Raw genomic sequence first — 14,249 nt, forward strand, 5'->3', positions numbered from 1 at the left:
TATGTGAGGTTGTTTACAATATGTTAACAGTTTAATTCATCTCCTATTTGCAGCAATAATTTTAGACAGTTACCGCTACCCAGGGGTAAGTAATGATAAAAAGGTAAGGGGAGGCAGGATAGAGAAAAATGACACAAGAGAATACAGACAATTAGGGTAACAGCAAGGGCATAACCAATGAGTTTTAAGATGTTGCTTCAGCCTTTGCTTAAAGAGTGGGAAAGAGGGAAGTACTGATATGATTAAATATAAATATTGTAAGAATGGAAGTAAAGGATATGTTAAAAGGGGTTCCGGCATGTAGCTCGCAAGACATTTCCCTGTGAGCTACATCGCCAAAACCAATTGGCTGCAGCAGCAATTTCCCATAGAGCAATATGGCTGAATAGCATAGCCGCTGCAGCTGTACACTATGCACAGTAATTGTACAACTGGTGGCGATCCTTACAGACAGCTGCCCGGCCGTATTCTAGCAGGGACAGCCATACTAGATGTGTACCACGTTCCGTATTCTCATGTAAGGAATGCATTTATTGTATTATTTATTTATTTTATTGTCAGACGTCTGACAATAAAATAAATAAATAATACAATAAATGCATTCCTTACATGAGAATACGGAACATGGTATACATCTAGTACGGCCGTCCCTGCTAGAATACATCCGGGCAGCTGTCTGTAAGGATTGCCACTTCTTCTTTCAGCTTTTCCCAGTTAGGGGTCGCCACAGCGGATCATCTGTCCGATCATGATTGGCAGTGGAGTTTTACAGTGCCGAGTTGCCAGCCCAAAGCCCAACCTTCCACAGAAGGCACACACACATGCACATACTCACACCTAGGTCCAATTTAGAGGGCCCAATCCACCTACTGCATGTCTTTGGGATGTGGGAAGAAACCGGAGCACCTGGAGGAAACCCATGCGACCACAGGGAGGACATGCAGACTCCGCACAGAAGGCACCCCAGCCATGAATCGAACTGGAGTACCTCTTGCTGTGAGGCGGCAACACTAACCGCTGCACCACCGTGGCTGCCCTGTAAGGATCGTCACCAGTTGTACAATTACTGTGCATAGTGTACAGCTGCAGCAGCTATGCTATTCAGCCATATTGCTCTACGGCAAATTGCTGCTGCAGCCAATTGGTTTCGGCGATGTAGCTCACAGAGAAATGTCTTGCAAGCTATACGCCGGAACCCTGTTAAAAGAGTAGATAAAGAGTTGTTTTATGTTATATGGGTTATACAGAATGAAAGAATAAATGGAATTATGTTTAATAGTAAATAGATTTTGGCAACATTATTAAATAAAATCAGTTGGTGGTTATTGAAAAGGGAGTGGGGTCTAATAGGGATGGAAATTTAGCATGATTGTAAAGAAAATTATGAATATATGTAAACTGAATTTGTATAGTTATATATGTGTACATGTGTAAATATTTGTAAATATGTAAATATTTTGTAAATAAGAGTTATTTTTGTGTACAAATAAAGGACCCCTACTATTTTCAATAGGTTCCATAGGATCTTTTATATCAACCTGAGCTATCACCAACTGAAGCAGATGGGACCTTGGTTTAAAATTAAATCCAAAGGATAAAATACTCATAAGCAAAGCATCCCCATTATGCTGTGCTACAATGTCAGCAATACATCTACCTGATGTGGGAATGAAACCCACAACATTCTGCACAAAGGCAAGCAGATACCTGTTGCACCACTGTCACTGTTGTCAGATATTTACATGGCTTTTCTGAATGGGCTATCAAATTGTTGGCTTTCTGTTATAATTCTATGATAAATTTTTATGTTTTTATTTTTTTTAGTTTTATGTCACTATTGTGGTAGTGTTAACTGAATTTTATTTAGTATAGAATTTTAGTTTGGGATCTGTTTTGCAGGTAATGCTATTTTCTAAATGGCTGGTTGTGGTTCACATTTTATTTTATTTTATTTTGCATTATTGTTTTATCCCTTTCAGGGGATAATACTGTATTATTGACCCTTTCAGTAAATGATAAACAACTGCTTACCATCTACAAATCACAAAAGGCTGCTGGGGTCAGTGTCTATTCCAATAATGTGGCTAGAACTTGGAATAAAATTTTTATATCAATCAATCTAGCTCACACCTTCATCTTTTTAAATCACTGCTAAAAAACTTCCTCTCTACCTCCAGACTTTGTCTGTGCTCCTCATCTGTGACATAGATTCTCCTAACATGTTTCATCACCTTCTTATACCTCTCTTTAAAGCAGTAAATCACTTAACCTGCTTATCCCCTTGTAATACTTCACTTTATTGTAGTACACACACTACAATGCCTACTTTTAGTTAGCATAGCCCAACTACTATTCTAGCACTACTCCTCTAGTAACACTTAAATTTGCTTATTCCCCTCTAATAACTCACTCTAATGTATTTCTTAAATTACTCCTACCTATCTTATACACCAATCTTCTTTCCATAAATTCTCAATGCAATGCTTCTATATTAATGTTTGTGAATATCAATACAATTTTATTATACTGACTAATATGCTATGTATTCACTGGAACTCCATTATAAAATTTGCTATTGTAAATATTGATTGCATTAAATTTGTTACCTGGGGCTTTTCTCCCTGGGCCTCTGCTGAAAAAGGGCATCTGTGCCCAATTGGACTTTCTTGATAAACAAATGTCAAAAATAAAAATAATAAAAATAATTTCATTTAACATTTTTATTCTAAATTTAATTTTTAGTCTTGCTGTTTGATATATGTGTGTGCAGCTGCTTTTTTATGGGAGAACTGATGGTGTATTTTTGTATATAAAGTGTGTGATTTTTTTTTATTTTAGTGAATGAGGCTGAGTTAAGGTTATTGATGACATGTACATACTAGTTATAAGTATTTTATGACTAGAACAAAATTGTGTTACATGCTTGATGATGTGTACAGAGTAGTGATAAATAACATTTGCTGTACTCTTTCAGAAAATGTTATCCTAACGATGGGCACTGTCAAAGGATGATAAAACAGACACTGGTAAGAGGTGTGACCAAAACACCTACTAATGTGCAGTTAAGTAAGCCTGGTTCTACCCATGTCCTCAAGCATTTAGCACCATTCTACCCACTTCGTTAATTAAGAAACCGCTGCTTCATTCATAACAAATTGTCAAAAAGTTGATATACTATACTTACAAAATGACCACATATACACCACCATCAAAACAACACTGCCTACATAAATCTAGTCTTAAATTCAAGAATAAGAAATAAATAAACAATAAGAAATAAAATAAAACAGGAGCCACAGCTTAGTAAAAAAAATCATTACTGGCAACATGCACTTGAATCAGTTAAGCCAAACTAAGATTAAACTAAAAATGACTAATGAGTATAAACTAAAATATCCTAACATAGCCCTCATGACACTATTAAAACAATTAAAAATGCCTCACATTATTGAAAAAAATCAAAAGCTACCCTGAGCCAGACTAGAAAACTATTCACAAGACAGCTTCTTCATAAAATCCTTAAAGCTGTATTCAGCTGACAATTTACCCACTTACATCCATCCACAACCCCTTTTTCCCATTTTTTGCACATAGGGCTGGGGTGTCATTTCAAAAGTGACAATCATCTACAGCTAAGGTTAATACCACTGGATGGCTACTCATGCAGTTCTTCCACACCACACACTCATACCCACACCTGCAGCCAACTTAAAGCGTCCAATCCACCTACTGAATGTCTTTGGAATGTTGGAGGAAACACCCAGAGAAAAGCCACATGAACACTGGGAGGGTATGCAGACTCTGCACAGAAGGCCCCCAGCCAAGAATCGAACCAGAGAACCTCTTGCTGTGAGGTAACAACACTATCTGCTGTGCCACTTTGCCAGCCTATTATCTCACTTAACTGAGTAGGAAACCATAACAAAAAATGGGTAAATGCAATACAGGGGACTGATTTTTGTTATACAGGAAATGTTCTGTAAGGTTAGAACAATTGATTTTGTTATTTGTGGCTTCACCAGTCAGATAACTTGTTCCCTAAGTTTAAATTAGAAGATATTTCATGTGTCACATAGTAAATTCCTCTCTTTGTATTCTGTATGTATCACACCCATTTATCAGTGCTCATTTTGGATAGATACATCTGGCACATTAGTGCAGTGGATTCTGTTAACAGGTTTCATCATGTAGCCCTGAGTTTGATTCCCTCAGCCTCCATATGCCTACTAAGTGACTCTAAGCAAATCACTCAACCAGACAGTGCTCCTAAGTTTGAAATGAATTTGGACCTCACAGTCCAAGTAAGTCAACCTAATTATATAAAATAAATCTCTCTCTCTCTCTATATATATATATATATATATATATATATATATATATATAAATAATTGATTTAATTGATAATTTATTACATTGAATATTGACAAACCTGTTACAGCTGATCAAAAATCAGTTGATCAAACTTTACTGGCTTTTTCTCTGTGAGATCCCAGTACAGCAGGGTTTGGGAATTTTTCCTTTCTCCACTCTAGTGCAAACTCAAAGTTGTCGTATATAATTAGCAGGGGGTGTGAGGGTATTGCAGGACTTGCTCACTCTGTAATAACAGATGTATTTTTTTGGTGACAGTGTATTCAGTTTAGGCCATTATATGATCAGTGATTACAGGTTTGAGTTTATAAAAGGCAGATCATGTCTCCTAAACCTGATAGACTTCTTTGAAGCAGTCACCAAAGCTGTAGACAAGGGTAAGGTGGTTCACACAGCCTATCTAGATCTTGCCAAGGCTTTCGACACCATCCCCCACTCTGGAATTATAGATAAACTCACTAAACTAGGTATAAATCCCTGTGTCACAAGATGGGTTGCAAACTGGCTCACTGACAGAACCCACACTGTGAAAGTAGCAGACTCCAAATCCGACTTCAGACCAGTGACAAGTGGAGTACCACAGGGTTCAGTCCTGGGTCCTCTCCTGTTTGGTATCTACTTCTCTGAAGTACAGGCTAACAGAGAAGGTATTTGGCTAATGAAGTTCACAGATGACTGCAAACTAGGAGCCATAATCGAAACTCCTAACGATGTGGACATCCTACAAAAAGGCCTCACTAAGAAAGATGCCTGGTGTCAAAGCCATGGCCTCAAGCTCAATGCCAAAAAGTGCATTGTCATCCCCTTTGGTGAAAACTCTGTACCCATGAACTACAACATAGACGGTAGTATACTTAACACTAAAAGTGTGATAAGAGACCTTGGGACACAGGTAGGCAGTAGTCTCTCCTTTGATAATCACATCGCCACAGTAGTCAGGAAATCCTTCTATGTGGCACACCTCATCACAAAAGGTTTCTCATTCCGAAAAAAAGAGGTAATTGTTCTCCTCTACTCATCACTCATTAGACCCATTATAGAGTACAATGCCCCTTTTGGTATGTACCTCACAAGATATCTACAACTGGAAAGGCCGCAGAAATACCTCACAAAGAGGATTACTGGCCTCAAACAGATGCCCTACGCAGACCGTCTCAAAAAAATCCAGCTTTACTCCGTTGCATATTGCCTACTCAGAGGTGATCTCTGCCTAACATACAAAGCTATGTCAAACGCAGAGTTAAAGAAATCCCAATCCCTCCGAGCTACACGCTCTAGGGACCTAAACCTTGTCACCACAATAAACATAACATACCAGAGGGATAGATTCCTGTCCCAGAGACTTCCCATACTCTGGAATAAACTACCTATCTATATCAAACAAAGCTCCTCATTAGGACTCTTCAAGAAAAATCTTGATGATTGGATGGGAGATAGGAAATTCACCCCGGGGATCACTTCTGTGGCTCTGCTCGACAGTGGCACAGGAAAATAATTTTCTTGGGTGGAAAAAGCCAGGGTACCTTTTTGGCTGGGCATGAATAGGCGCCAGGGCCGATAGCCTAGTACCTACCTATGAACCTATGAACCTATGAAATATTCTAATTCTTATACAGATATAGATATATATATGTATATATATATATATATATATATATATATATATATATATATATATATATATATATATATATATATATATATATATATTGTAATATAATGGTTACTTTGCCCGTTTCAAACACCATAGGAGCAGCAGAGATGGTAAGAAATCCCAGACTGAAACCAAGTTGTACTCTGGATGGTGAATGGTACATACTGAACAGCAGATACAAGCTTTACGGGCAGGAAACAGGAAGCCAAAACCAACTATATTTTAGGCCTGAGGTAAGTAGGCTTATCTGGAATGCTTATTTCTAAACCTAGAAGGATTTTTGGAAGGAGTCCTTAGTAACATTGAGGTGAAGAAGACATTTTTGTAAGGGTGATGCTGCTGTCCTGAGATGGAAAGATGGATGAAGGCTGTTGTACCTGTGGAGTTTACATTCATTGTGGGTGAAGCTGTTGAGAGTTTTCCCTACCTGTGCAAATGTTAATACTGGGACAGTAAAACTGGTGAATAGAAATACCTGTGAGCCTGGATCCTTGGATACTTTGGGTCAGCTTTGAGAAATGTTTTTACGTGTACAGTGTAGCATGGAAATGAGGCCATTTTTAACTATTTTCTACAATGCACGCAAAAGTAAGTACTGTTTAAGAGATGCATTTTATTTATATTTTCTGTTTCTACCTGTTTTCATAGATTCATAGGTTCATGGTCAAGTACTAGGCAATTGGTCTGCAGATCATTACAAACCTAACCATATCAAAATGTACCTGTGGGCTCCAGGAGGGCAACCCAAGATAGACAAGTGTAGAATTTGAGGCTGTCCATCCAATTATCTAAATTTATCTTGAAGATGGCAAGGATGCTACTCTACTTGACATTTATGGAAGTTTGTTACAGAGGTGAAGGATACTTTGTACTAAAGCTATCATGCCAACGTGTCTTACCTGTTGATAAAACTTTAGTTCCTTTAATCAGGTACTTGAGGTACTATTTGTTCTGTGAAGAAGTGCATTTGTGTAAAATCTTACCATAATGATAGATGTCCTTCTCTTCACTGTTGCAGTATTCTTTAAACCAGAGATCCCCTGCCAAGGGCAGTGCAACACATGACCAGTATTCCAAATCCTCTAGGCTGTCCGAAGGTGTGCTGCACGTCACACTTATGCTCCCCAAGTAGCAAAAGGCACAAAGGTGACATCTGGAGGTACAATTCTCAGAACTGAGAGCCCCAGTAGGAATGCCAGTCCATGGAAAAGAGAGGTAATCAGTACATCCATAAGAGAAATGGACCTTGGGGTGGAGGGAGGAATGAATACTTTTGCCAAGAAGAGCATTGTTTTACCACCTCACTTGTAAATAAACCCATACTGGAGCTTGAAAAACTAATGGCTTAGAGTGTTTTTGCAACTACTTGATCACTACTTAAACTGAGACACTGGATATATATATATATATATATATATATATATATATATATATATATATATATACACACACACATATATATATATGTGTGTGTGTGTGTGTGTGTGTGTGTGTGTGTGTGTATAATATATATAATGTGCTTTAACTGTGGAACTTTCAGTCACATACTACCATATCACTGACACATTCCACAACCTTGGTAATTCTTTCCAGACCTTCTCTAGGCCCACTTCATATAACCCACCACGTCATCATATTTTAAACTGCAGGTCCATTCCTATAAATCTAAAGTCAACCCAGCTGAAATTATATATCTTCAGTTCCACATTCACCATATTATCTTCCATCTAAGTAAATCTTGACTTCTGTGACCCATTCAAGACCCTCTGAGAAGAGATAAAGTACATAGTATGTACAAGAATAATTTATAATTAGGCAGGGAGCCCCCTTGGATGGGTTAAGTATTATGAATACCAACAAGGAAAGCCACCGTACATCCTCTATGATCTGAATTACACAGTTTCAGGCAATACCTTTGTATCAATGGACAGACCTCTGGCAGATATATCAAACATTCAACATGCTGTTTGTATCCTTTTCAGCACAGCAACGTGTCTTGACCAGCCAACCAAACAACCAACCAATCAACCAATCTCATTTCTGAGGGTCAAAACAATTTGTGGAATACCTTCCAAAAATATGTCCTGCACCAAGGGGAACACTATGAAATACAGCTGTCTCAAACTCCTTTAGCCAGAGAGTGCTTCCAGGCATCTGCTGAAAATGGTTCCTAGTCTGTGAGTTCCACTTGATCTTGTTTTTCCAGGACTTGCAGTTAGGAGTCTCAGAATTTAAAATGGCTACTCCCTTTTAATGGCTATGTAGATGTACATGGATACTTAGTACATTGCATGCAACGAGTGAAGTAATGCAGCATTCTATCAGATTAGCCAGTAGACAGTACCTACAGCAGTGCTATATCATTAATAACACATGGAACTTCATACTGCATTACTTATGATAACATATGGGAATGTTACTATCACCAGATACATGGTGAAATACAATACTGGAAATATGAGCAGTAATACTGGGAACAGGAGCTATGTATAATTCTCACTGAAGCTAAACATATATTATGAGGAAGGAACAGTCTACTCATTACTTGCTCAAATCCCCCAGGGGTCTCAGCATACAAAATACAGGCAGTATGACATGGGTGGAAAACAGTCAATGTTTCCTCTGCCCGTGCCATTATAAAGAAAAGAAAACATCAACATGATTGGTTGATTATTGTTCTCTGACTCCATTTGTTTTCTTCTCATTGTAAATGTGATTAAAAAAAAAAATTAATGCACATGGGTAACTGAAATGTACAGTTTACACAAGTACAATACAAAATGTATTGATATGTTTGTGGTTCATGGGTGAAAAAAAAAGAAGTTATGTCTTACCATAACGTTCCATCTGTGTTGTTGATCTTCTTCCATTCTTCACTGATGGAGTTCGGTTCTAAGCTCTCGGAACCGAGTCGTCCTAATACCAAGCTCGCGTACACCAAAAACTCTTGAGCTAAGCTGCTACCCACAATGCCCTTCTCCCCATTACCTCAGATCGAGTTTGCATGCAACATATAGAAGTAAAAGCAGAGACCAGTTCTGTGCAGAAACCCTGAAATACCACAAGTACCCATAAGATCCACCAGGAGCCTTTGGTGGGGGACGGAGGGTGGGATGTGATGAATGGAAGAAGATCAACAACATAGACGGAATGTTATGGTAAGACAACTTCTTTATCTGTTGTTGTTAATCTTCTTCCCATTCATCACTGATGGGACAGAATCCCAAGCTACTTGAAAACCTGGGTTGCCCTTATGGAAGAACATTCCTGAGAACCATTGAGCCAAAGGCCGCTCTTCCCCTGGAGACCATGTCCAATTTGTAACGTTTGATGAAAGTATGGGGTTTAGCCCAAATGGCTGCTGCACAAATGTCATCCATAGAAGCTCTGGAATGAAAAGCAACAGAAGTTGCCATGGCTCTCGTTGAATGTGCTTTGATATTGACAGGTTTAGGTTAATTTGCTTGTAAGTATGAAAAAGTAATGCAATCTCTGAGCCATTTTGATAAAGTGACTTTTGATATGGCACATCCCGTTTTCGGTCCAGAAAAGGAGATGAAAAGTTGATCGGACTTGAGGAAAGATTTAGTCATATCCAAGTAAAAACGTAATTGTCTATGTACATCCAATGAGTGCAGACAGTATTCTCCTTTATTGGAATAATTTGGGAAAAACACTGGGGGTTCAATGGACTAGTTGACAGAGAAATCAGAAATCACTTTGGGGAGAAAAGATGGATTAGTATGAAGAGATACTATGTCTTTATGAAAGATTAAATAAGGACTTGATGCATAAGGCTTGTAATTCTGATATCTGTCAAGCTGATGGGACCTCCACCAAAAATAGAGATTTCCATGATAGAAATTTAAGATCACATTTTTCAGCAGGCTCAAAAAGGGGTAAGGAGAGAGACTGTAATACCAGAGGGAGATTCCATGTCTCTACAGGCCACCTGATTGGGGGTCTGCTATGGAAAACTCCTTTGAGAAAGGTCTTGCAAATGCAGGTGGAGATAAGTGGAATGCCTCCTAGACCGTTATAAAAATTGGAGATAGCTGCCAAGTGGACTCGAATAGTAGAAGCTGATGCTCCATTCTCAAAAACCTCAGAAAGGTATTGAAGTATAACAGATACAGGAGCTGAGAAGGGGTCTAACATCTGTTCATTAGACCAGAGAGTGAACCTTTTCCACTTATCTCTGTAGAGTTTTCTGGTGGATGGCTTAAGGGAGGCCAGAATAATATCACGAATAGGTGAGGAGAGGATTTCCTGCCTGGCGACTAACAGAGGTGGAGAAACCAAGCTGTCAGCTTGAGAGTGGACAGATTTGGGGAAGTCAACCCTTTGGGGTGAGAGATTAGGTCCTGATGAGTGTCCAGGATCCATGGAGGTTGTAATAGGTGAGGCTGAAGGAAGGGGAAACACACTTATCGAGGCCAGAATGGGGCAATGAGCATCACCCTGCATCTCAACTGAATTGCTTTCTTCAAAAATATGGGTATGAAGGGAATTGGAGGATAAGCATAGAGGACACCTGTGGGCCAATTATGAGTCAAAGCATCTCTCGGTGACTCCCCTTCTTGGGGAAAAAGGGCAAAGAAGCTGCTGCATTTGTTGTTTGAAGGGGAAGCAAAGAGATTGCAGCTAGACTGCCATCATAATTGGATTGAGAGACCACTCGTGTGGAAGGAGGATGTGTCTGCTCAGCCTTTCACAATCACGTTGGAGCTCCCCAGGATATGCATTGCTATAAGAAAGCGGTTTGTAGCTATCGCCCAGTGCCAAATTCTCATGGCCTCTCAACACAGGGGGTAGGATTTGGTCCCTCCTTGTTTGTTTATGTATCAGACTACTGACATATTTTCTGATTGAATCACAATAGTTCCCAATGGAAGGAGCGGATGAGTGCCTGCAATGCCAACAGCACTGCTCTTAACTCCAGAACATTGATATGCAAGTTGGCCTCTAAGCTGGACCACATGCCTTGGACTATCTTTCCCTGAAAGTGGCCACTCCACCCTATCAGGGAAGCATCCGTGGTTACCATGGCATTGGGTTGAGGGATCTGGAAGGGGCGACACCAAAGATTTTCATCTGGCCTCATCCACCAAAGAAGATCTTGCTTGCAGGAATTGGTGATGAGGATCTGTGAGTTTAGGGGGGGGGGGGTGAAGGTCTGCCAACCATTGGGACAAAAGGAGCCATTGTAACAGTCTCATATGTAATCTTGCCAGAGGAACAATCAGAATGGCCGCAGCCATAGACCCCAGAGCCTGGAGAACTTCTCTTGCTGACACCTTTCTTTGACAGAGTATCACTTGCACTTATAATCTTAACCTCTGAAGCCTGAGAGCTGGAAGAGATACCAGGCTTGTTCGAGTATTGAAAACTGCCTCTGTAAATTCCAGTTGTTGGGAAGGTTGTAGATTGGATTTTTCCCAGTGGACTGTGATGCCTAGCAACTCTGCCAGTGAGAGACTGTAGCGGAGGGCTATGGTCAGGAGGCGCTTGGTGGGGGTGGAGGGGAGCCAATCATCTAAATATGGAAACACCTGGAATCGCTGAAGTCTCATATGAGTTGTCACCACTGCTAGGCATTTCGTGAACACTCTGGGGGCCGTCGAGAGACCGAATGACAGGGCTCTGAAATGGTAATGACTGGCTCCTAACCAGAAGCAAAGGAGACTCCTGGAGCATTTGTCCACTTTGATGTGGTAATATCCATCCCGGAGGTCTATCGAGCACATCCAAACATCCTCCCATAAAAAAGGGAGGATGGATTGTATAGTGACCATGCGGAATTTGGTTTGAACTACTGACTTGTTTAGATGGTTGAGATCCAAAATGGGTCTCCAGTCCCTGGTCTTTTTTGGCACCAAAAAGGAAATTGAGTAAAAACTGGATCTGCATTGGTCTGGGGGGACTGGTTGGATGATTTTTTTTTTTTTGACACAGGTTTCTTATATCTGAAGCCACTTCTTCTCTTCGACTGGGTGGAACATTGGGAAGGTTCTTTGTATATTTTGGGCGTGATATTAAAGGGATGCAATAGCATCTGGAGATTAATCTCTGCACCCACTGATTATTTGTAATAGAGTGCTAGGCAGTTTGGTGCAGAGAAAAACTAGCCTCGACTGTTTCCAGAGGAAAGCAATCAGGCAATACTTCAGGAACGTTGATAAGACCACCTGGAGAAGGAATCCCTGGAGTCTTAATTTTGGGGACCCTCTCTGCCCCTAAAGGGGTGTCTTCCACCATTGGAACCCCCTCTGCCTGTAGGGAAATCCTCACCATGTGCTTTGCAGAAAGGACCTTGAGATTTTTGTGCCATATTTTCTCACTCCTCTGGTTCCTGGAAAAAGAACATTGAGGCTTGGAAACATGTAGGCCAATGGCAGACAAGATTTTTCCATCCTGCTCGCACCTGGCAATGTGTGTCCTTAACTTTAGAACCAAACAAGAACAATGGTTCAATAGGGGCATTCAAAAAGGAGGACTTGAAGGAGTCCGTGAGGTCACAGATGTGCATCCAGGCATGACGTCTCATGACTATGCCTGCACCCACAGCTCTAGCCACCCCTTCGGTTGTGGGGGAGAGCAACCTCATAGACGGGTTGGAGATAGACTCAAGGGTGGCAAGTTGAGAGGCAAACTTGTCTCATGCCCCATCAAAAACTTGACCCGTGAGGACTCCAGAAAGTTCGGAGATCAGATCCCTTTGGAGCCTTGTGAAATGTGTCAAGTAATTCAGAGACCTGACTGCAAAGGTTGCTGAAGCAAAAACTCACTTCCCTAGTCTGTCCACAGCCTGGGACTCTCTGTTGAGTGTGTGGACAGTAGGACTTTTCTCTGCATGGTCCTTTTTAGTGGCCGCCACCACCACCATAGCATCTACTGGCAAGCCTCTAGACCAGTGGGGATGCTCCTCTGGTGGGGAAAGAATCTTGTCTGGTCTCCAGGGAATGGCCTCAATAGAATCAGGGTTCTTCCATTCACCCTGCAAGACGAGTTGGACTAACTCGTCGGCAGGTGGGGTCACCCAAAAAGTAAGAGGCCGAGAGCGGAATGCCTGTAGGAAGACAGACTCCTCTGAGGAAGGGTTGGGGGACTTCCAGTCACCCCTCTGTTTCACAATTTCCAAGATGTCTCCGAAGGAGATGTCAGGGGGTGACCATGAGGACCCTTCCCCATCATCATAGTCCATATCCTCTGTGAGAGACTCCTCCGGAGAGTCAAGGTGTTTCCTCTTACACACCTTCTTCCGAGGGGATTCTTCAGTGGGAATGTTTGAAGAAGACTCGGAAGGAAAATTACCCTGAACTGGGGTTTCCTGAGGCTTCTGCTCTTGGTGTCCTGGGGAGGTGGCCAGTGGTAGCTGTAGCTCAGAGGGAGCAGGGAGAAGATCCAACATAGGAGGAGCTCTTCCAGAAGCAAGCACCCTCTCCATCACCCAGAAAGCAGGCCTGCCTGAAAAGGAATGGGAGCCTGGAACTGAATAAGACCATCTCGGAACCGGGGTCACACCCCGCTCCATCAGACCCACTCCCGGGGATGGAGCCTCAAGCAAGATCAGGGCAGGCGATGCTCCTGGATCTGAGGATGGAACTGATAAAAAACTTGGAACCATGCTCAGAGCCGAGGGTTCCACCCCCCCCAACCATAAGACTGAGGAAGGGACAGTTCCGATGGAGCCGAAACCCAAAGGGGAGCCCTCGGAGTCTCAGTGAGAGTCACTGTCAGCGCAGAGGAAAGGGTTATCACCAAGGACATCAGAGCTATGGGCCTTGAAACCGATGGATCCGAGGGAGGAGTATAAGTGGGAGTCCTGGGAGCAGTAAACCCAAACCTCGAAGTATGATGAGTCTTAGGAATGTTTGTTATCCCTCTGGCTGTCAACAGCTGGACTAGCAGGCACACCACATCTAATTCAGACAGACTCCTGGTGGACCTTACAGACACTCCCGAAGGGAAGTCAGGCCGGTCCAGAAAAATGCTATAAGCCTGGCCTAAGAACGGTCCAATAAAGGGGAGTACTGGGTCTGTGATGTTTATATATATATATATATATATATATATATATATATATATATATATATATATATGTATATATAATACATCTTTTAGCATGAACATTACATTCATAATGTAGTAGCAGTAAGCATATGTAATTATACTATCTACAGTGTTAACAAAGCATTTTAGAATGCAACATTTGTACAGCGTA

The 14,249-nt window shown here is 41.2% G+C and overlaps 1 protein-coding gene across 4 annotated transcripts in view; it reads right to left on the reverse strand.

Moving 5' to 3' along the window:
• LOC122793065 overlaps nucleotides 1-14,249 on the reverse strand; it is a 551,358-nt gene that overhangs the window by 487,249 nt on the left and 49,860 nt on the right. The gene's annotated exons all lie outside the window — the stretch shown is intronic.

Source organism: Protopterus annectens, chromosome 2.part0, assembly GCF_019279795.1.
Source record: "Protopterus annectens isolate FY-2018-M chromosome 2.part0, PAN1.0, whole genome shotgun sequence".
Taxonomy (NCBI): Eukaryota; Metazoa; Chordata; order Ceratodontiformes; family Protopteridae; genus Protopterus; species Protopterus annectens.